Here is a 25,597-nt window from a genome sequence, read left to right as displayed (position 1 = left end):
TTGAGCACTGTGTTCATTTTCCCTTGAAGAGGAAAGAGTGATGCAGCAAAGTAGCGTAAGTATTTCCCTCAGTTTTTGAGAACCAAGGTATCAATCCAGTAGGAGGCCACGCGCGAGTCCCTCGCACCTACACAAACAAATAAAATCCTTGCAACCAACACAATAAAGGGGTTGTCAATCCCTTCACGGTCACTTACGAAAGTGAGATCTCATAGGTATGACAAGATAATATTTTTGGTATTTTTATGATAAAGATGCAAAGTAAATAAAGCAAAATAAAAACGGTGCAAGAAATAGCTTGTTGACGGAAGATTAATATGATGGAAAATAGACCCGGGGGCCATAGGTTTCACTAGTGGCTTCTCTCGAGAGCATAAGTATTATGGTGGGTAAACAAATTACTGTTGAGTAATTGACAGAATTGAGCATAGTTATGAGAATATCTAGGTATGATCATGTACATATGCATCATGTCTGAGACAAGTAGACCGACTCCTGCATGCATCTAGTACTATTACTCCACACATCGACCGCTATCCAGCATGCATCTAGAGTATTTAGTTCAAAAGAACAGACTAACGCTTTAAGTAAGATGACATGATGTAGAGGGATAAACTCATGCAATATGATATAAACCCCATCTTGTTATCCTCGATGGTAACAATACAATACGTGCCTTGCTGCCCCTACTGTCACTGGGAAAGGACACCGCAAGATTGAACCCAAAGCTAAGCACTTCTCCCATTGCAAAAAAGATCAATCTAGTAGGCTAAACCAAACTGATAATTCGAAGAGACTTGCAAAGATAACCAATCATACATAAAAGAATTCAGAGAAGATTCAAATATTGTTCATAGATAAACTTGATCATATCACCCACAATTCATCGGTCTCAACAAACACACCGCAAAAGAAGGTTACATCGAATAGATCTCCACGAGAGAGGGGGAGAACATTGTATTGAGATCCAAAAAGAGAGAAGAAGCCATCTAGCTAATAACTATGGACCCGAATGTATGAAGTAAACTACTCACACATCATCGGAGAGGCTATGGTGTTGATGTAGAAGCCCTCCGTGATCGATGCCCCCTCCGGCGGAGCTCCGGAAAAGGCCCCAAGATGGGATCTCACGGGTACAGAAGGTTGCGGTGGTGGAATTAGGTTTTTGGCTCCGTATCTGGTAGTTTGGGGGTACGTAGGTATATATAGGAGGAAGAAGTACGTCGATGGAGCAACATGGGCCCCACGAGGGTGGAGGGCGCGCCTGGGGGGGGGGGTAGGCGCGCCCCCTACCTCGTGCCTTCCTGCTTGTTGTCTTGACGTAGGGTCCAAGTCCTCTGGATCACATTCGTTTCGAAAATCATGTTCCCGAAGGTTTCATTCCGTTTGGATTCCATTTGATATTCTTTTTCTGAGAAACTCTGAAATAGGCAAAAACAACAATTATGGGCTGGGCCTCGGGTTAATAGGTTAGTCCCAAAAATAATATAAAAGTGGATAATAAAGCCCAATAATGTCCAAAACAGAATATAATATAGCATGGAACAATCAAAAATTATAGATACGTTGGAGACGTATCAGTGATCACATGGGAGGTGATCACAGGTATATACTTACATACATATATTATGATACATGATGGTGACTAAAGTCGAGTCGGCTCGTAGAGTACCCGCAAGTGATTCCGACGTGGGGGCTGAAGGGGCAGGTGGTTCCATCCAGGTAGAGGTGGGCATGGGTTCCCGACGGCCCCCCACTATTACTTTGTGGCGGAGCGACAGGGCAGGTGGAGACCACCTAAGAGAGAGGTGGGCCTGGCCCTGGTCGGCGTCCGCAGTTACTTCAAAAAAAACGCGCTTAACGAGATCTTGGTATTTGATCTGAGTCTGGCCACTGGCTTATACGCACTAACCAACTACGCGGGAACAGTTATGGGCACTTGACGTGGTGCTATCAGCCAAAACCTTCTTGACGTCAGCGACTGAGCGACGCGCGCCGGATTGGACTTGAACGCTTGCTCTTGTATTAGGGAGGCTAGGTCTGCTTACCGGCCGCGTTCGCGACGTGCAGGTGTGCAATGGGCGATGGGCCCAGACCCCTGCGCCATAGGATTTAGACCGGCGTGCTAACCTCTCTATTGTGCCTAGGTAGGGATGTGATGTGTTGATCTTTTGAGACCGGGCATGAGCCAGGAAAGTGTGTCCGGCCAAAGGGGATCGAGCGTGTTGGGAAATGTGGTGCACCCCTGCAGGGAAGTTGATATATTCGAATAGCCGTGTCCCTCGGTAAAAGGATGACCCGGAGTTATACCTTGACCTTATGACAACTAGAATCGGATACATAATAAAATACACCCTTCCAAGTACCAGATATAACCCGGTGATCGCTCTCTCATAGGGCGACGAGGGGAGGATCGCCGGGTAGGATTATGCTATGCGATGATACTTGGTGAACTTACCATCTACTCTCTTCTTCTGCTGCAAGATGGAGGCTGCCAAAAGTGTAGTCTTCGATAGGACTAGCTATCCCCCTCTTATTCCGGCTTTTTGCAGTTCAGTCCACATATGCTACCCTTTTCCATTTGATACCTATGCATACATATGTAGTGTAGCTCCTTGCTTGTGAGTACTTTGGATGAGTACTCACGATTGCTTTGCTCCCCCCTTTTTTCCCTTTCGATACCCGATTGTTGCGACCAGATGATGGAGTCCAGGAGCCAGAGGATTCTGGAGATGTTTCTACATGGAGTTCGGCTTCGAGGAGTATTTAGGAGGTCCCAGGCAGGAGGCCTTGCCTTTTCGATCGTTGCTACTTTTGTGTTAGCCTTCTTAAGGCAACTTGTTTAACTTATGTCTGTACTCAGATATTATTGCTTCCGCTGACTCTTGTGTCTTCGAGCATTTGTATTCGAGCCTTCAAGGGCCCTGGCTTGTAATATAAAGCTTGTATTATTATTATTTTGTCTAGAGTTGTGTTGTGATATCTTCCCGTGAGTCCCTGATCTTGGTCGTACACATTTGCGTATATGATTAGCGTACGATCAAATCGGGGGTGTCACAATGAAGTAGACAAACCAACATAGTCGAACGGATCCTCATAATCGCAACACAACCGGAACTATCAAGGAGAAGCGCAACCGGAAAGAAGCAACCATCATGGTAAACAACCATCACATAAACATGACATGATGCACAACCAAGTATGATGCATGTCCAGTTTAATGATTCATGGCAATGCAAAAGTGCAATAAACAACACTACAACTTAAGTGGAGCTCAATATGCAACGAGTTGCATATTGACGAAACACCACGTTCAATTATTTAGTTCGCTCTTGTTTATGTACCCAACAATACTAAATGTTGTTAAACATGGCAAGAGGTGAAGCATAATAAAACTACCTATCTAGGCAAGTTCAAATGAGGCCGGGAAGAACAAACAACAATTCCGGAAAATCCCCATATGCATATTCGAATTTGGTACAGTTCTTCCCTAAACCATATTTTATTGTTGTTAAACATGCAAAGTAAGTGCACCATGTTAAACTATGAATTTTTCTACCCCATTTACATATAAAGATTATTAAATTCGGAGCTACAGTTATTTAGTTATGAAACAAACCATTTTAGCAAGTCATTTAGCAAAATAATTCAAACAACAATTTTAAACATTTTAAACATGGAGGAAAGTTGAATATTGTGAAACTAGATGAAATTCTAAGCATTTTACATATATAAAACATTTTAATCCGATGCATGGTTGGTGAATTGTTAATGCATGAACATGGAGGGTTTTTGTGCAAATCAGTAAACTCTGGATAACAGCTAAAATCGTAGGCAGGAAAAAAACAGTTCTAGGCCAAAACTGTGGGGCGCAAGATAGCAACAAGGCGCACAGTGCGTAGGATAAGGTGGGCGCTCACATCAGGCCAAATCTGACCGGGCCGGCTGGACGCAGGCGCTGGGTCTTAGCATGCTGGCGAGGAGGAAGCCCAAGCGGCACTGGCAGCTAGTGCTCGCGTGGACTGGTCAATGAGGTGGACGCGTGCAACTGCACTCGATCCCAAGCCACTGCTCGAAGCAGGGGACGTAGAGGCCGGCAGTGAGGTTCGGTGGGGGAAGAAGGTAACAGCGGCAAAGGCGGATCTGGCCAAGATGAGGCGTGCAGGCGGCGGACGATGAGGTCCCACAACAGAGGGTCTCACTAGACGATGGCAGCGGTGGCTCCTACAAAACGGCGGCGGCACGGCTGATTAGGTAACGGGTGAGGCAGTGGAGAGGAAAGAAGAACGGGAGGAAGGAGTGCGCGAGTCAGGACGGCGCAGATCGGCAGTGATACGTCTCCAATGTATCTACTTTTCCAAACACTTTTGCCCTTGTTTTGGACTCTAACTTGCATGATTTGAATGGAACTAACCCGGACTGACGCTGTTTTCACCAGAATTACCATGGTGTTATTTATGTGTAGGAGCAAACGTTCTCGGAATGACCTGAAACTTCACGGAGCAACTTTTCAAAAAATATGAAAAATACCTGCAAAAGATGAAGGCCAGGGGGGCCACCACCTCTCCACGAGGGTGGGGGCGCGCCTGCCCCCCATAGGGTGCGCCCCCTACCTCATGGGCCCCTATTGCCTCTCCGACTCCAACTCCAACTCCATATATTGTGTTGCGGGGAGAAAAAAATCAGAGAGAAGAAATCATCGCGTTTTATGATACGGAGCCGCCGCCAAGCCCTAAAACCTCTCGGGAGGGCTGATCTGGAGTCCGTTCGGGGCTCCGGAGAGGGGAATCCATCGCCATCGTCATCATCAACCACCCCCATCACTAATTTCATGATCTCACCGCCGTGCGTGAGTAATTCCATCGTAGGCTTGCTGGACGGTGAGGGGTTGGATGGGATCTATCATGTAATCGAGTTAGTTTTGTTAGGGTTTGATCCCTAGTGTTCACTATGTTCTGAGATTGATGTTGCTATGACTTTGCTATGCTTAATGCTTGTCACTAGGGCCCGAGTGCCATGATTTCAGATCTGAACCTATTATGTTTTCATCAATATATGAGTGTTCTTGATCCTATCTTGCAAGTCTATAGCCACCTATTATGTATTTTGATCCGTTAACCCCGAAGTGACAATAATCAGGATACTTACCGGTGATGACCGTAGTTTGAGGAGTTCATGTATTCACTATGTGTTAATGCTTTGTTCTGGTTCTCTATTAAAAGGAGGGCCTAATATCCCTTAGTTTCCGTAAGGACCCCGCTGCCACAGGAGGGTAGGACAAAAGATGTCATGCATGTTCTTTTTCATAAGCATGTATGACTATATTCGGAATACATGCCTACATTACATTGACGAACTGGAGCTAGTTCTGTGTCACCCTAGGTTATGACTGTTACATGATGAACTGCATCCGGCATAATTCTCCATCGCCGATCCATTGCCTACGAGCTTTCCACATATTGTTCTTCACTTATTTACTTTCCCATTGCTATTGCTATCATCACTACAAAATACCAAAAACATTGCTTTTACTACCGTTACCTTTTGTTACCGTTACCACTAGTATCATATTACTTTGGTCTAAATACTTTGCTGCAGATATTAAGTTTCCAGGTGTGGTTGAATTGACAACTCAGCTACTAATACCTGAGAGTATTCTTTGGCTCCCCTTGTGTCGAATCAATAAATTTGGGTTGAATACTCTGCCCTTGAAAACTGTTGCGATCCCCTATACTTGTGGGTTATCAAGACTATTTTCTGGCGCCGTTGCCGGGGAGCATAGCTCCACTCTTTGAGTCACTTGGGATATACATCTGCTTATCATTATGAAGAACTTGAAAGATCCAAGAACCAAGATCTATCCCTCAACTATGAGGGGAGTTAAGGAACTGCCATCTAGCTTTGCACTTGATTCACCTTCTGTTTTGAGTAAGCTTGCGACACCTACACCTGCTTCTGCTATTCGTTCTGATATGTCGCATGTTATTGATGATGCCACTTCTTCTATGCATGATATGATACTCATGATGAAACTACTTCTATGCCTGATACTACTGTGCCACTTAGTGATTTTCTTGATGAACAACTTGCTAGGGCTAGAGGAATTGAAAATATTGAATCAGATGATACTGATGAAAGTGATGATGAAGAATCACTTGTTATTCCTAAGGGTTATGTTTTTGATCAAGAAGCTTCTTTAGCTATTTTATCTTGCAAAAATAGAAATGAACTCAAAAGGTTATTAGCTAAATGGAGTAAGCAATCTCTAAATGCTAGAATGAAACCTGACCCTGATTTTGCTACTTCACCTATCTTTGTTACTGATAAGGATTATGAATTCTCTGTTGATCCTGATATAATTACTTTGGTTGAATCTGATCCTTTTCATGGTTATGAATCTCAAACTGTTGTGGCACATCTTACTAAATTTAATGATATAGCTACCCTGTTCACTAAAGATGAGAGAACTCGTTACTTTTACATCCTTAGAATATTTCCATTCTCATTAAAGGGTGATGCTAAGATATGGTTTAATTCTCTTGATCCTGGTTGTGTGCGTAGTCCCCGGGATATGATTTATTACTTCTCTGCTAAATATTTCCCTGCTCATAAGAAACAAGCTGCTTTAAGGGATATATATATAATTTTGTGCAAATTGAAGAAGAGAGTCTCCCACAAGCTTGGGGGAGGCTTCTCCAATTACTTAATGCTTTGCCTGATCATCCTCTTAAGAAAAATGAAATACTTGATATCTTTTATAATGGACTAACCGATGCCTCCAGAGATTACCTGGATAGTTGCGCTGGTTCTGTTTTCAGGGAAAGAATACCGGATGAAGCTGAAATTCTATTGAATAATATGTTGACAAATGAAAATAATTGGACACCTCCGGAGCCAATTCCTGAGCCTATTCCTAAACCAACTCCGAATAAGAGGGGTATTCTATTTCTCAGTCCTGAAGATATGCAAGAGGCGAAGAAATCTATGAAAGAAAAAGGTATTAAAGCTGAAGATGTTAAGAATTTACCTCCTATTGAAGAAATACATGGTCTTAATTTACCACCTGTTGAAGAAACATATAATATTAATCCATTACCTATTGAAGAAACTCATGGTATTGATAACCCTACACAGGTAGTAAAGGTAAATTCTCTCTATAGATATGATAAAGCTGAAATCCCATTTACTAAATTTGCTAGCCCATGCTTAGATGAGTTTGATAAGTTTATGGCTAAGCAAGAAGACTTTAATGCTTATTTTGGTAGACAATTGAAATACAATTCAAATATGCTTGAACACTTGGGTGATTATATGGCTAATGTTAAAGCTGAACTTAAACTTATTAGTAAACATGCTTCTATGGTTACCACTCAAGTAGAACAAGTACTTAAAGCTCAAAATGATTTGCTCAATGAATTGAATAGTAAGAATAATGATAATGTTGTTAGAGTGGCTACTAGAACTGGTAGAATGACTCAGGAACCTTTGTATCCTGAAGGCCACCCTAAGAGAATTGAGCAAGATTCTCAGAGAAATAATATAGATGTACCTAGTTCTTCTAAAAAGAAGAAAAAGAAAAATTATAGGACTTTGCATGCTTCTAGTGAACCTATTACTGAAACACCTGAGAATTCAAATGATATTTCTATTTATGATGCTGAAACTCAATACGGTAATGAACCTGAAACTAGTGATAATGTTAATGATAACGTTCATGATGATGCTCAACCTAGTAATGATAATGACATAGAAATTGAACCTGCTGTTGATCTTGATAACCCATAATCAAAGAATCAACGTTATGATAAGAAAGATTTTGTTGCTAGGAAACATGGTAAAGAAAGAGAACCATGGGTTCAGAAACCCATGCCTTTTCGTCCCAAACCATCCAAGAAAAAGGATGATGAGGATTTTGAGCGCTTTGCTGAAATGATTAGACCTATCTTTTTGCGTATGCGATTAATTGATATGCTCAAAACAAATCCTTATGCTAAGTACATGAAAGATATTATTACAAATAAAAGAAAGATACCGGAAGCTGAAATTTCCACCATGCTTGCTAATTATACTTTTAAAGGTGTAATACCAAAGAAACTTGGAGATCCAGGAGTACCCACTATACCATGCTCTATTAAAAGAAACTATGTTAAAACTGCTTTATGTGATCTTGGAGCCGGTGTTAGTGTTATGCCTCTCTCTTTATATCGTAGACTTGATTTGAATAAGGTGACACCTACTGAAATATCTTTGCAAATGGCTGATAAATCAACTGCTATACCTGTCGGTATTTGTGAGGATGTGCCTGTTGTAGTTGCAAACGTTACTATTTTAACGGACTTTGTTATTCTTGATATTCCCGAGGACGATAGTATGTCTATTATTCTTGGAAGACCCTTTTTTAATACTACAGGGGCTGTTATTGATTGCACTAATCACTTTTCATGTTAATGGTAATGAGTATACGGTACACTTTCCGAGGAAACAACCTCAAGTTCATAGTATCAACTCTATTGGAAAAATTCCATCGATTATATTTGGAGGTTTTGAATTTCCTCTTCCTACTGACAAGAAGAAATATGATATTCTTACTATTGGGGATGTGCATATCCCCGTTGAGGTAACATAGTGTTATTCGAAATTTCTCCGGTCCCATGTTATTCGGAATGAGTTCGTTAACAAGACTTGATCAACCTTGTTAGTGGATTCCTTTTGATGATCATGAGATGGATGAAACTAGAAGGCACAACCTTCTGTACCCCACTTTTACTTTCTGTTATTTATATTAAATAAAAGAAAATAAATATTTTTTTTGTCTGTTATCTGAATATCCGTGCAATATAAAAATACCTCAAAAATAAAAGTTATCCAAATGCCCTGAAATTTAAATATGATTTTTTCTAGAATATTTGAGAATATTTGGCACTGAGAACACAGCAGGGGGTCAACCACCTGCCCACGAGGGTGGAGGGTGCGCCCTACCCCCCTAGGCGCGCCCCCTTCCTCATGGGCCCACGGTGGCCCTCCTCCACTTATCCTTTCACCCATACACTTCTTCCTCCCACAAGCACGAATAACCTGCTCAAACCCGAGTTCAAGCTTGTTTTGCTGCCATTTTTGATCTCCTTGCTCAAAGCTTCTCTCACAAAACTGCTTGGGGAGATTGTTCCTTGGTATGTGACTCCTCCATTGGTCCAATTAGTTTTTGTTCTAGTGCTTTATTCATTGCAAATTTGTGCTGTTTTGGTGACCCTGTTCTTGAGCTTGCATGTCAAATTTATACGGTCAAAAGTAGTTTTGATGCATGATATAGGCCCTAGGCACTTGTAGGAGTAGTTGCTATCAATATTATTGAGTTTGGTTTACTTTTATTTTGAAGTTACTAAAAATTCCAGAATTTTTCAGAAAATGATGAGGAGACTTTTGAGGGGCTCATCGAGCCAAAGCTCGAAGGAAAAGGCACCGAAGCCTAAGTATAATCTACCGTGCACCGAGGAGGTTCGGGCGTGTGAATGGCCTTCCGATGATTTCTTGAGAGCAACCGGGATTTATGAAGATTTTCATGAATTGGCTAAAAATGCAGGCCTCACCGCTTTCCTCCACGACCAATGCGATCAGTATCTCTTACTCACAAATACCTTTGTGCAAAACTTTCATTTCACTTTATGATTTTTGTCGGGTTTGTTTAGTCCCTTTTGAGGGCAAGACAGAAGAACCACATCGCGATGATGTGGAGGGATTTATTGATAATATCACTGTAGGGGAAACAAGGAAGGTTTTCGATGCACGAATCACTAGCATACATTTTCCTGTTTTACGTTATTTTGCATTATTTGCTAGTCGTTGCTTAATTGGTCGCGAAAACTGTGGAAACCTTAGTATCCCTGATATTATTATTTTACTCCACGATTTATATGGCGATAACTCTGTTAGTATGGGCGGCATTATTGCCAAACGGTTAAGTCTGAACCGTACAAAGTGTTGGAAATATGCCCTAGAGGCAATAATAAAATGGTTATTATTATATTTCCTTGTTCATGATAATTGTCTATTGTTCATGCTATAATTGTATTAACCGGAGACCGTAATACATGTGTGAATATGTAGACCACAATATGTCCCTAGTAAGCCTCTAGTTGACTAGCTCGTTGATCAATAGATGGTTACGGTTTCCTGACCATGGACATTAGATGTCATTGATAATGGGATCACATCATTAGGAGAATGATGTGATGTACAAGACCCAATCCTAAGCGTAGCACAAGATCGTGTAGTTCGTCTGCTAAAGCTTTTCTAATGTCAAGTATCATTTCCTTAGACCATGAGATTGTGCAACTCCCAGATACCGTAGGAATGCTTTGGGTGTGCCAAACGTCACAACGTAACTAGGTGGCTATAAAGGCACACTATGGGTATCTCCGAAAGTGTCTGTTGGGTTGGCACGAATCGAGACTGGGATTTGTCACTCCGTGTAACGGAGAGGTATCTCTGGGCCCACTCAGTAGGACATCATCATAATGAGCTCAATGTGACCAAAGAGTTGATCATGGGATGATGTGTTACGGAACAGGTAAAAGTGACTTGCCGGTAACGAGATTGAATGAGGTATTGGGATACCGACGATCGAATCTCGGGCAAGTAACGTACCGATTGACAAAGGGAATTGTATACATGATTGATTGAATCCCCGACATCGTGGTTCATCTGATGAGATCATTGTCGAACATGTGGGAGCCAACATGGGTATCCAGATCCCGCTGTTGGTTATTGGCCAGAGAGCTGTCTCGGTCATGTCTGCATGATTCCCTAACCCGTGGGGTCTACACACTTAAGGTTCGGTGACGCTAGAGTTGTTATGGGAATTAGTGTGCAGTTACCGAATGTTGTTCAGAGTCCCGGATGAAGATCCTGGACATCACGAGGAGTTCCAGAATGGTCCGGAGGTAAGGATTTATATATGGGAAGTCCTATTTTGGCCACCGAAAAATGTTCGGGATTTTTCGATATTGCACCGGGAAGGTTCTAGAAGGTTCCAGAGTGGGGCCCACCTGCATGGGGGGACCCACATGAACGTGGGTAGTGGGGGAAAGTCCCCACACCCGTGGTCAAGGCGCACCAAGATCCCCCCTTAGAAGGAATAAGATCATATCCTGAAGGGATAAGATCAAGATCCCTAAAAAGGGGGGATAACAATCGGCGGGGAAAGGAAATGATGGGATTTCTTTCCCCCACCTTTGCCAACGCCCCAATGGACTTGGAGGGCAAGAAACCAGCCCCCTCCACCCCTATATATAGTGGGGAGGCGCATGGGAGCTGCACCCCTTCCCCTGGCGCGACCCTCTCCCTCCCCAACACCTCCGTAGTAGTAGTGCTTGGTGAACCCCTGCCGGAGAACTGCAAGCTCCACCACCACGCCGTCGTGCTGCCGGAGCTCTCCCTCAACTTCTCCTCTCCCCTTGCTGGATCAAGAAGGAGGAGACGTCCCCGGGCTGTACGTGTGTTGAACGCGGAGGCGCCGTTGTTTGGCGCTTAGATCGGAATCAACCGCGATCTGAATCGCTATGAGTACGACTCCTTCATCCGCGTTCTTGTAATGCTTCTGCATAGCGATCTTCAAGGTTATGAAGATGCACTCCCCTCTCTCTCATTGCTAGTCTCTCCATAGATTGATCTTGGTGATGCGTAGAACATTTTTAATTTCTGCAACGATCCCCAACAGTGGCATCATGAGCTAGGTCTATGTGTAGTTTCTATGCATGAGTAGAACACAAGTTGTTGTGGGCGTCGATTTTGTCAATTTACTTGCCGTTACTAGTCTTATCTTAATTCGGAGGCATCGTGGGATGAAGCGGCCCGGACTGACCTTACACGTACGCTTACGTGAGACAGGTTCCACCGATTGACATGCACTAGTTGCATAAGGTGCCTAGCGGGTGTCCGTCTCTCCCACTTTAGTCGGATCGGATTCGGTGAAAAGGGTCCTTATGAAGGGTAAATAGAAATTGGCATATCACGTTGTGGCTTTTGTGTATGTAAGAGACGTTCTTGCTAGAAACCCATAGCAGCCACATAAAACATGCAACAACAATTAGAGGACGTCTAACTTGTTTTTGCAGGGTATGCTATGTGATGTGATATGGCCAAAAGGATGTGATGAATTATATATATATATGTGATGTATGAGATTGATCATGTTCTTGTAATAGGAATCACGACTTGCATGTCGATGAGTATGACACCCGGCAGGAGCCATAGGAGTTGTCTTAATTTATTGTATGACCTGTGTGTCATTGAAAATGCCATGTACTTACTTTACTTTATTGCTAACCATTAGCCATAGTAGTAGAAGTAATAGTTGGCGAGACAACTTCATGAAGACACGATGATGGAGATCATGCTGTCATGCCGGTGAAGAAGGTGATCATGCCGCGCCTCAAAGATGAAGATCAAAGGCGTGAGATGATATTGGCCATATCATGTCACTCTATGATTTGCATGTGATGTTTGTCATGTTTACATCTTATTTGCTTAGAACGACGGTAGCATAAATAAGATGATCCCTCATAAAATTTCAAGAAATTGTTCCCCCTAACTATGCACCGTTGCGAAAGTTCGTTGTTTCGAAGCACCACGTGATGATCGGGTGTGATAGATTCTAACGTTCACATACAACGGGTGTAAGCCAGATTTACACATGCAAAACACTTAGGTTAACTTGACGAGCCTAGCATGTACAGACATGGCCTCGGAACACAAGAGACCGAAAGGTCGAACATGAGTCATATAGTGGATATGATCAACATGAAGATGTTCACCGATGATGTCTAGTCCGTCTCACGTGATGATCGGACACGGCCTAGTTGACTCGGATCATGTATCACTTAGATGACTAGAGGGATGTCTATCTGAGTGGGAGTTCATTAAATAATTTGATTAGATGAATTTAATTATCATGGACATAGTCAAAAGGTCTTTGCAAATTATGTCGTAGCTCACGCTTTGGTTCTACTATTTTAGATATGTTCCTAGAGAAAATTTAGTTGAGAGTTGACAGTAGCAATTATCTGGACTGGGTCCATAAACTGAGGATTGTCCTCATTCCTGCGTAGAAGGATTATGTCCTTAATGCACCGCTTAGTGTGCTGAACCTCGAGCGTCGGTGTTGGATGTTGCGAACATCTGATATGCACGTTTTGATGATTACATGATAGTTCAGTGCGTAGTGCTAAATGGTTTAGAATTGAGGCACCAAAGACGTTTTTGAAACATCGTAGAACATATGAGATGTTCCAAGGACTGAAATTGGGATTTCAGGCTAGTGCCCACGTCAAGAGGTATGAGACCTCTGACAAGTTTCTTAAGCCTGCAAACTAAGGAGAAAAGCTCAATCGTTGAGCATGTGCTCAGATTGTATGAGTAATACAATCGCTTGAATCGAGTGGCAGTTAATCTTCCAGATGAGATAGTGATGGTTCTCCAAAGTCACTGCCACCAAGCTATTAGAGCTTCATGATGAACTATAACATATCAGGGATAGATATGATGATCCTTGAGCTATTTGCGACACCGCAAAAGTAGAAATCAAATAGGAGCATCAATTGTTGATGATTAGTAAAACCACTAGTTTCAAGAAGGGCAAGGGCAAGAAAGGGATACTTCACGAAACGGCAAATTAGTTGCTGCTCTAGTGAAGAAACCCAAGGTTGAATCCAAACTTGAGACTAAGTGCTTCTGAACTGAGGGGAACGGTCACTGAAGCAGAACTACCCTAGATGCTTGGTAGATGAGAAGGCTGGCAAGGCCGATAGAAGTATATTGGATATACATTATAATGTGTACTTTACTAGTAATCCTAGTAGCACCAGGGTATTAAATACCGGTTCGGTTGCTAAGTGGTAGTAACTAGAAATAAAAAGCTACGGAATAAACAGAGACTAGGTGAAGGTGAGATGACGATATGTGTTGGAAGTGTTTCCAAGGTTGATGTGATCAAGCATCGCATGCTCCCTCTACCATCGAGATTGGTGTTAAACCTAAATAATTGTTATTTTGTGTTTGCGTTGAGCATAGACATGATTGGATTATGTTTATCGCAATATGGTTATTCATTTAAGGAGAATAATGGTTACTCTGTTTATTTGAATAATACCTTCATTGGTCTTGCACCTAAAATGAATGGTTCATTGAATCTCGATCGTAGTGATACACATGTTCATGCCAAAAGATATAAGATAGTAATGATAGTACCACATACTTTTATTTGAGTCATATTGGTATAAAACGCATGAAGAAGCTCCATGTTGATGGATCTTTGGACTCACTCGTTTTTTCAAAAGTTTGAGACATGCGAACCATGTCTATTGGTTTATACGCATGAAGAAACTCCATGCAGATGGATCGTTTGGACTCACTTGATTTTGAATCACTTGAGACATGCAAATCATGGGCAAGATGACCGAAAGGCCTCGTTTTCAGTGAGATGAAACAAGAGAGAAACTTGTTGGAAGTAATACATTTGATGTGTGCAATCCAATGAGTGCTGAGGCACGCAGTGAATATCGTTATGCTCTTACTTCATAGATGATTTGAGTAGATTCTAAGTATATTTACTTGATGAAACACAAGTCTGAATTATTGAAAGGTTCAAGTAATTTCAGAGTGAAGTTGAAGATCGTCGTGACAAGAGGATAAAATGTCTATGATATGATCATAGAGATGAATATCTGAGTGACGTGTTTGGTACACAACTAAGACATTGTGGAAATTATTTCACAACTAATGCCGCCTGGAACACCATAGTGTGATGGTGTGTCCGAACATCATAGCTGCACCCTATTGGATGCGGTGCAAACCATGATGTCTCTTATCGAATTACCACTATCGTTTATGGGTTAGGCATTAGAGACAACCGCATTCACTTTAAATAGGGCACCAGGTAATTCCGTTGAGATGACACTGTCCGGACCCCGATTCCAAGTCACATCGATCTAGCCGGTAAGACCTCATATCACTTTGCGTCCTCACGCACGGTATTCCCACGGGGGTTGCCTTACCATGGCCCGGGACCGTTTGCGCCTTTTGGCTCACGTATATGATAGTGTCGCTAGCATCCATATGACAGAGAACCCGGGCCGACATGGCTAGTCGTGAACCCAAAGTGGCACTAACCTATGGGGACAGGCATACATGAATCACATCGAGCATGTTGGTCAGCAGCGTGTGAATCCGGGCTGTAGCACTGGGTTACAGGACTCTGGGAACCCGGGCTGTAGCAGGCTAGGAAGGACTCCGGATGTCACCGCGTGACATTTCCCCGAAGGGACAGACACAGGAACGAAGTGAATCACATGCCGGCCAGTCAAGTGTTCCGGAGTAGTAGTGCTGGGCTAGTAGGACTCCAGTGAACCGGGCTGTAGCGGACTACTATGGCTCATGGAAGCACACGACTACATTTCCCCATAAGAGAGGCTACCAAGGATAAACAACTAGGTTGTCGGATCCCACACATACCAAGCATTTCAATCATACACACAATATGCTCGATATGTGTAAATACAACATGGCATCACAACATAACTCTACGACTCAAGGTATTTATTCATTAGGCTCCGAGGAGCGAGATATTACAAACATGGGTCTCATGACCCAACATTCAGAGCATACAAGTCAAGCATATGCGGAAGCTTAACATGTCTGAGTACAGACATCTACAAATGAAAAAGGCTGAGAAGCATGACTATCTACAAGACCCTACCAAGGGCACAAGATCGTAGCTGAGGTATCAAGCTAAACGTCGAAGTCCACGCGGAACTACTAGCGAGACTGAAGTCTCTCTGCAAAACATAAATTAAGCAAATGTGAGTACAAAAGTACTCAGCAAGACTTACATCAGAACTAGCTACATATGCATCGGTATCAACAAGGGGGGGTGGAGTTTAACTGTAGCAAGCCAGCTTTGACTCAGTGGCTAACCTGAACTACGACTACAAGCAACTCTTTTGAGGTGGCGCACACGAGTCCACATATTCACCATTCAATACACCACTATGGATCCGCTCCCGTCTCCCTACGAGAAGGCCATCCATAGCACTCACACTTATCTTGTTCAGCTACCGCAGCATATAACAGTTGAATCGATGTTGTTCTAATGCAGTAAAAAAGAGCAGGAGCGAGAGAGTGGGATTGTATCGGAATGAACAAGGGGTTTTGCTTGCTTGGCACTTCTGAAGATAATATAGTTCTTCATCGGTGTCATCGATCACGTCGTCAGAAACTTCGTCGACTCAGAGGGGACGGTTATCGGCAAATAGAGAAGGACACAATCAATGCAATGCAGCAATATGGTGCTTGAATGTGACATGGCAATATGCTGTTGATTGGCCTAATGCAACTAGCAACAAGTTAAATGGAGTTGGTTTGAACACTAGGTTCAAATTCAAACTCCATATGTGCTTTCTTAAATGCCATTTAATTGAATTGTCCTAAACAGCAGAATATAAGTTGCTCTAACATGCATGAAAATGCCATAAACAGATTCTTTGGATTTTTCTGATCATTTTTCATATATAATTCATTTGATTTGGAGCTACGGTTGATTTACTATGAATTTTAGAAGTTTTAACTATTTTCTAGAATTTTTTGAATTATTTAAAAATCCAGAAAATCACTTACTGCGTCAGCATGACATAGGGGTGACGTCAGCAGGTCAACTGGGTCAGCCAGGTCAAACCTGACCTGTGGGACCCATACGTCAGTGTCTCAGGCTGGTTTGGGTGGATGACAGGTGGGACCAGTCAACGACCACGTCAGCGAGGTCAACGCCGACGCGTGGGGCCACTGTGTTTAGATTAATCTTAATCTATTATTGTTAGCTGGTTAGATAGGCAATGGGGCCCGCTGTCTGTGTCACTGGAGGGTTTAATTAGTGGATCATTAGCCACTAATGATGCCCTCGTCACCTAAACGGCGATTAGCCGCCGGTGCTAAGCAAGACGCGGCGGCGCTCCTCGTCCGGGCGACTCCGGCGATGAGAGCATGCGCGGATGGGCTCGTTGGAGAGCCCTTGCCGGCACACGTCGGATGGTGGTGGTGGCCGGGCCTGTGGTGGCTGGAGTCATCGCCGGCGACGACTTTGGCGGCAGCCGGAGCTCGGGTGAGCTCGGGACGAGGCTACGGCGAGCGAGGCGGCGCGTGCGAGGCATCAACAAGCTCTACGCGGAGCGGGGATCAAGCGGGGCACGACGGCTGGGCCGTTGAGTGGCCGAGGGCACGTCGACGGCAAGCACAGGCGGCGGCGCGTGCGGGTGGATGCGGTGAGGCAGCTACGGCGTGCGAGAGAGGGAGCGGAGAGGGGAAGCTAGGTCAGGAGCTCACGGCGGTTGTGACGAGGCGAACGGCGATCTCGGGGAGGTTCTAGAGCGAGCGGGGCGGGGAGAGGGATCTCCGGCGGCCGGCTACGAAGATGACGAAGATGGCGTCGATGCAGGGCCTCCGGCGAGGCGTGGCTGGACGGAGAGGACGAGGGAGGCGTGGCGATACTCGTGGACACGTCGGAGAGGCTCGGGGATGGCTGCGGCTGCGGCTATGGCGAACGACGGCGGCAGTGGCATTCGGTGGAGAGAGGGAGAGAGAGCAGAGGAGGGGGAGCACGGGGAGATTGTTAGAGGGCCAGAGGGGTTGCATGGCGCCCTTAGCCAGCTCCAAGCGGTCGGCGGCAAGCAGGAGGTGGCGAGCTACGGGCGCGCACGCGTCGGGCACACGCTCTGCCTCCGACTGGCGCGAGGTGGAAGACGGCTCTGCCCCTGGTGGGCTGGGTCGGCCTACTGGGCCGCCAGGTGGGCTGCAGGTAAGGTTTTTGTCCTTTCCTGTTTTTTTTCTAATTCTGTTCTATTTTCTATTTTGCAGGTTTGTTTTGAATTTGGTTTTGAAACCAATTCAATTTTTTTGCTTCTGAAAATATTTTTAGGAGCTAAAAGAATTAAACCAATGCTCCACAAAATATTTCAGAATTATTGGACCTATATTTATTTAATAGTAGATATAAATCCAATTCAAATAGCTATTTATTTAATTCAAATGCCCAAAATAAATGTTTCTGAGATACCAAAAATATTGGTTTGGATTTTACCTCTTGCCAATATTTCTAGAGGATAACAGGAACATTTTCTAGGACATATTTGAAGCAATTTTATCTTGATCATTTTTTAAAGGATTCCGAGGCTTTGAAAGTTCCTCAATTCAAATTTCATTTGAATTTAAACATGATGCAGCAACCAAGCTAGTCCAAGGCCAGGGTAAAGCTAGGGATGTGACAACTCACCCCCACTAAACAAGAATCTCGTCCCGAGATTCAGGACGTGAGGTGAGAAGACAAAAGGGACACAAGACCAACACAATCTTCGCGATCCAGGGTGCACTCCATAGGAATGTTGATTTGATCACCTTCATTGTCTCGAAGTCTTGCTCCAGGAACTCCTACAAACATGACAACGAGAGGGAAAAGAAACTCTAAAAGGATCGGTCTTCTCAAAGATCGAGCATCTCAGGATTAACTCACGGAATGAGACATAGATACATCTCACGAGCTGAGACGCGAATCACACACTAGGAGTGATGGAAAGAGGTAGATGACAAGGTTCTACTGGGTAGGCAAAAATCTCACGCTGAAGAGGGTGGGGCAAGATCTCAAGATAGTGATGAAATAATTGCCATGATTCCATAATGGGGCACCTTAGGGGAGGTGACTCGTAGAATTATTCCCTTAAGTGGCAAAAAGGATTACTTTTGATATCCAGATCATTGAAACTCTTTATACTAGCCTAAGGCAATCAAAATCGATCGTTTGGCGGAGTTCAAAGGAATGGCATATCCGGATTCGAATGGATGATGTGGACTACCTTGTTGACGACAACGCGATGGATAATTTTGCTTATCGTCGGAAATGGATGGGACCCATGGTAGTACCACTGTTGAAGATGATCCTGACCAGGAATTACCGAGAAGGTAGTCCAAGATAGAATGGCACAACGGCGGTGCAAGCTGGGAACAAAATGCAAATGTTGGGAATGATTCTAGTAACTGGGGATAAACTCAACAGTAGAGAGTGATTCCGCTGTTTGAATGGTTCTAGCATAATCAAGGAAACCGAGAGCACAACGACCCCTGAGGAGCAACTTCTAGAATAAATTGCACTAAATCCTCATGGAGAAGATGGTCAAATAGCTCAATCAAGATACTACAACGATAGATATTCCGGCTAGGTGTGTCGACCAGAACATCAACCTTGTCAGGACCTACATCATAAGTCTTGGAATAGCTCCAACCATCATATCTGCCTGAGATTCAGATCTGGATGGTAACGGGATATTTCAGACAACATGTCCGGAAAGAAAGTTTGCAACACAAACTGACGAGACGATGTTGCGAGATTCTCGGGAATTGAACTACGATAGTAAACTCCAAAACATGAGCTGGTTCTGCTACAAGCATGTGAACACGCTGTCCTAGACAAGCATGGCCACCTGGTAGTCTTACAACGAAACACTACCGAGTTCAGGAGGGAACCATGAACGAGGATATCGAAGTCCTTGCGTAAGTCTAGCTCCTAAGAAGAAACTTCTTCTCCTTGAACAAACCGATCAGTGGCTTGGTGTGCTAGGAACACATATGGAGTGGAGGTAATTAATCTACCAAACCATAGAATACTTCGCACGTATGCATGACTGATTTGGGATGATTCCAAGGGAAACAAAACAAACCTTTCTCCAATTCATGGCGGCAACTTACACCTAATGCACGTGAAGTTGGAGAAAGTCACTTCTTTCATCCAAGCATAAGCTTCATGTACGGAACACGAAGGCATTGCTTACAAATTTTCAACACTAGGTTGATGTTCAACATGAATCATGGGGGAGACAAAATGCTGCTGATGGGCTCAACAGCAACTCATCAGAATTTCCATATCACTAGACTTCCACCATCATGTGAACACAGTGATAGCATTGGTCAGACCAAAAGATGTAATGGTGTATGCTCGAGGGATCAAGCACGAGTAAGACAACATTACGAACATCGCTGGTTCTGATTTGACTTGACGATGGCCCATACTCAAGTCAAAGTTTTGACAAGGCAATAGATTCAACAACTGATCACGGGGATCAGTCGATGAAAATATCATCTTTCTTCAACACACACACACACACACTCAAGGATATCCCTTAGCGATGAACTAAGTCGGACAAGCTTTCATCTTCCAACTCTCCAAGTTGTTGTTTGGCTTAACCAACTAGCTCAGGGGTATCCAACACAGATTCTTGGAGAATGGGTGGTTTGGAGGGGAACCAACATGATCACAAACTCAACATAGCGGTCAGGTGACAACCTGGTAATACTTCTGAGAAGATAACTGGAACGTCATGAACCACCGATATGTTACTAAGCTCAAGAACAATCTTGCTTTTCAGGGCAAGACGATATGATCAAATAAGCAAGGATTGACACTATCCTAACTCATTGATCGAAAAGTGCACCGGAAATAAGGACTAGGTAGCACAATAAACCTTAGGGTGATGATTCAATAATCAACACACTAAGGATAAGATTATTGTCCATTATCTACCAAGCAACAGGGTTGCTAGGAGTATTGATTTCACACATCACAGCTTACTTGTCGGCATTCCGGTTGCAACAACATGGAACCGAGGAATGAACAATGATGGCAAGAAGTATCACTAAATCAAGAATTCATAAGAAATGGTGCAATTCTCATGACAATCCTGACATAAAGGGGGTAATACTCCAAGGTAGAACAGAACAAAAAGCTGGATTGGCATTTGATCTGCGGAATACAACTACTTTGACCAGTCCAAGAAATGGATGAGGTACTGGAGTTTGTTTTTCCTAGTCATTCTGAACTAGAATGGCTTGACAGCCACAAGAATAATAGGCATCGATGAACACGAATGCACAACTATTCCTGACTATCAGTTGATAGACGAGGGCCAGAAAACAGCTAAAGAGAGACAACTCAAAGGAACATATGGTTTTCAGGGTTGCGGATGCAAAGATTTAGTATGCCAAACAAGTTCAACATATTTCTTCCAGATAATCCATGCAGAAAGGTAGGACTGGCAGAATCACAATTATGAATGGAGAACTCCTGAAGAGTACTCTGATTGTGATATTTTGGTTCAAAGAACTCCTGCCTTAACGGTTCATGGTATTTGGAAGGAAGAAATACCATGGACCTCGAGGACTGTCGCAAGGTTACTAATATCCTAAAGGAACGAGCAAACACTATCCACAGGAGGTAAGTAGGGTGAATCTCGGGTTCAAGAACCTAGGAATAGAATACCTACTACTAAATGGCACCACGGGATGCTTTTGAGAATAATGGCCAGAACCATCACACTGGGGATGCAAAGCATTTCTAGATTACTAAGTGGTCCTCTAAGACACCTAGGGTCATAAACTAACTCCAACATACATGTCAAGGCAACGGAGTACCTCAATAGACCGATTAGTGTGGTTGAACTGGCCCAAAGGGACATCGGGAACAGAAGCAAGTGATTTGCAAATGCATCTGACTATTTAGAAACCTGGGATGATTCGGACAGCATAACGGCTGTAAATGCTCAAAAATATTTGAGACATCCTGCAAAATGGTGGCATAACCACTCAACAACATCATAATATCAAGGTTCCGAGACCAACTATGAACACAGGGAAGTACTGGAAGCTGAACTAAGACATGAATCACTACTGGAATCTGGCACTTTGCCATCTGCCATGGCAGATGGCAAAGGCATGGTCGGCGGATGGCAAAGGCTTTGCCATCTGCCAGCAGATGGCAAACAGTTTGTCTGAAACCCTGCCGGCAAAGGCTTCTTTGTCGTCTGCTGGCTGATGGCAAAGAGCCTGTGGCTTTGCCATCAGCTGGCAGATGGCAAAGCCTCTTAACGGGGTTAGCCCCGTTAGAAGGCTAACGGCATACTTTTCCGTCAGCTAGCAGATGGCAAAGGCTGCAGGCTCTTTCCCGTCTGCCAGCAGATGGCAAAGGCTGCAGGCTCTTTGCCGTCTGCCAGCAGATGGCAAAGTATGCAGGCTCTTTACCGTGTGCCAGTAGATGGCAAAGGCTGCATGCTTTGCCGTCTGCCAGCACATGGCAAAGAGCTCTACCATCTGCTGACAGATGGCAAAGAGCCCAAATAGGCCAGCCCAAATTTTACATGTAGATGACACGTGGCCTCTTTGCCATCTGCCAGCTGATGGCAAAGCTCTTTGCCATCTGCCAGCAGATGGCAAAGTGACTATATTGCCCCATTTAATTTTGTTTTTTCTTATATCAATTCATTTTCATAGAAAATCAAACACAAATATATTTATATGACCAATATAGCATATTCAACACATATTACCAATAGTCATGAACACATATATCCAATACATGTTACCAATAGTAGCAAGTTTCATCCGTACATATACATAGTTTCATCAATATTACACAGTTTCATCCATAGGTAGCAAGTTTCAAAAGGTCAAAACAAAAACTAAATACAAGCACTCCATCAACCCAAGCTTCCGTGATCTTAAGCAAATCTGTAAAATGGGAAAGAAGAAAGTTAGAAGAAGAAGACTAGAAGAAGATTATTATGATGCAACTAAAATGTGAAGATTATTATGATGTCCGAGTTCAATTTGTTTTCTATCATGTCCTATCATTGTGTTGTTCACTCCAAGGATTAATTCCCGAATATACTCACCTGCAATCTTGGATGCCATATATCATATATCCAGTTACAGTTTTTTACATCTTTGGACAGCAGAATAAATTGGTCCCATTTTTAATGAACTGGTGAACACTTGATGCAAAGGAGCATGTCATCTATTAGTTTCTCACTGATCGAACTACCACTGTATAGGTCATTATGTTCACATAAAAAAGGAATTGGAAGTTGAGCATGCTCTCATGTGCTCTTTGTTTCTGAATCTCCTAGACTGAGCAGAGGCAGGCACGTGGAGATGATCATGAACCAACACGTTATGGATTCTAATGTCAATGGTGGGGAGTATTTTAGAAAACGTTTCGTGCAAAAGGTGTGCTCAAGTTTAGATGCAGAGAGGTCTGCACCACTGTATTCATAACCATCCGTACATTATGGTGGAGTTGAGGAAACGAGCATTACCAGGGATGTGATTTTAGCAGCATCTATAGATAAATGGCTGCTACAAAGGGCAGAAGATGCATGCAGTCACCAACATCAACTTTTGGAGTGTGTGCTACTGGGATCAGTCTCTCCAGCTTCAGGTAAGCTATTCACTCAGCCACTCAGCTATTTATGTCAGATCTAGAAGTATTTTCTATAGCACACCATGTGTTAGTTTGATCTGATAAGGTTGAAATACTATGAAGCTCATGGCAATCAATGGATTGATTTTGGGGAGTATAGTTTCTGTAATTACTGTGACAGTATGAAACATATATTGCTATATAATCAAGATTTAATGTACACTATTCAGTATACCTGATATGACTATGATAGAGAGAACATAATATACTGTATTTTATTTGTAATTTTGTATACATCTATCTATCCTGATATGACTATGATAGAGAGAACATAATATACTGTATTTTATTTGTAATTTTGTATACATCTATCTATCTATCTATATGTATCTATCTATAGCTATACTAATTATATATAGATTCCCAACAAATTACACATTAATCAGAAAATAAGAGCCCTTCTATCTAATCCATGTAATCCTTGGCTGAAATCTTGACCAAGAAAAAATCAGCCAGAAAAAACTTCTTGAACGGCCCACAAATAACAAACTATCTGTTTTTAGAAGACTCGCAGTTTTCACGGCTGTAGAAGAAATAGAAGCCGAGTGAGATACTCCCTATCAACAACCGTGAAGATAAGTTAGAAAAAAACATGAAAGGATATACAAAAGCGCTTAAAAGGAGAAGAAGCCGAAAGAGATAAGGGTCACAGTCCTTTCACGTACAAGCCAAGGACACCCCAAAAGTATCTACCTTCTCCACGTCTCTTTCTCTCTCCTTTAAGAAGACAACCTGAAGCAACAATGGGCCATGTAATCTCCATGGTCTCCTTAGCCCCAGGAACAATTCATGTTGCTCTCAAATTGTGCAAGCAAGTTCGGGCGTCGATCCGATGTGCTCAAGGAGTGTATTGCATCACAATTGTTTTGTTAAGGTTTGTTTTCTCATCTAGATGAGGTTCGTTTTCTCATAATCTTTTGTTCTGAATTTCTTTCTTCCCTTGAATCTACCATGACTTTGGATCGGGTTCAATTTGTTTTTCTATACTATCATGTGATAGTGTTCAGCTTTCCAAGGATTAAATCCCGAATATTTTCACCTACAACATATGGATATCTAATCGAGATCATCAGGTCAGATCTAGTGAGCTTATAAATTAAACCTGGTGTCTAGACAAGCAACATCACAAGAAGGAGCATCCTTTCAGTTGTCAACATCGAGCTGGTCAAGCTACTCCAAATTCAATTTTTGCATCGACAAAATATGTCCAGTAACTTTCTGTGAATCACATGTGACAACAACTATTTTTTTCTAACAACTACAGGTTAAATAGAGCATGATCAGCTGCATCGATTGCTCTTAACTGATTCCTACCTGCAGCTCTATAAATAAGCAAGTGTTCATCTGATAGCTATTGACTGCAGATTGGGGATAATTAGCAACATAATATTGATACATAGAAATACTGAATGAGAGTATGACCAGCTGCATCGACTGCTCTTCTAATAATTCCGCATCAGCTGCCACTCATCTTGACGTCCACGCCAAGCCTCATATAGATGGTAGGATATCTTATGTACATAGTAGTTCTTTTGTAACCTGATTGTAATATCATTAATGATGTATCTGTGTAGTCCATATATATGTGAATATGAGACGGGCGAGGTGTGCAATTAGCAGCCCGTTCTTTCTGAGCTATACGAGTTTTTCTTGGTTATCCTATTTCGGCGGTTTCATATTTAGAGAAGCTTATGAAATTACACATCATATGCCTATTTAATAAGGATGTGTTTCACTGGTACCTGTTTTGGCTGATTGAGGTTAATAAGCAACAATATATTGTAAATAAAAATATTGAGCTTTTCCCAATTTGTGGCGCCTAAGTTTTATTTTGGCAGTTTCATATTACAAAACGTTATGAAACTAAATAGCATAGAATTCCTGCAAAAAAAAGAAACCGTGCTTTTGATAAATAATAAGATCTCTGCAAATGGTTTCGCATCTTGCAGTGATGCTATGAGAACTTTGAAATATATGATAAATTTTTACTAACAATATCAATGATAAATATATGGTCGTTTTTGTAAGTTGCATTGCTTAAAGATTTTTCGAAAGCAATACCTGAATCTGGCTTTTGTATAGTTCTTTTTGTTTTACCTTTTTTATGGATTAACTTAGCACGTATACTGTAATTATTTTCGTTTTGAAGGGGACTATAGGAGGAAAGGTAATACGAGATGATCATCGCACTTCTCCAAATCTGCTCTATCCATGTTCTACCACTATGTTGTCTCTCTCTTTTCTTTCATACCT

The sequence above is a fragment of the Triticum urartu genome, chromosome 1 (assembly GCF_003073215.2).
Source record: "Triticum urartu cultivar G1812 chromosome 1, Tu2.1, whole genome shotgun sequence".
NCBI lineage: Eukaryota > Viridiplantae > Streptophyta > Magnoliopsida > Poales > Poaceae > Triticum > Triticum urartu.
This window is presented reverse-complemented; position numbering follows the sequence as displayed.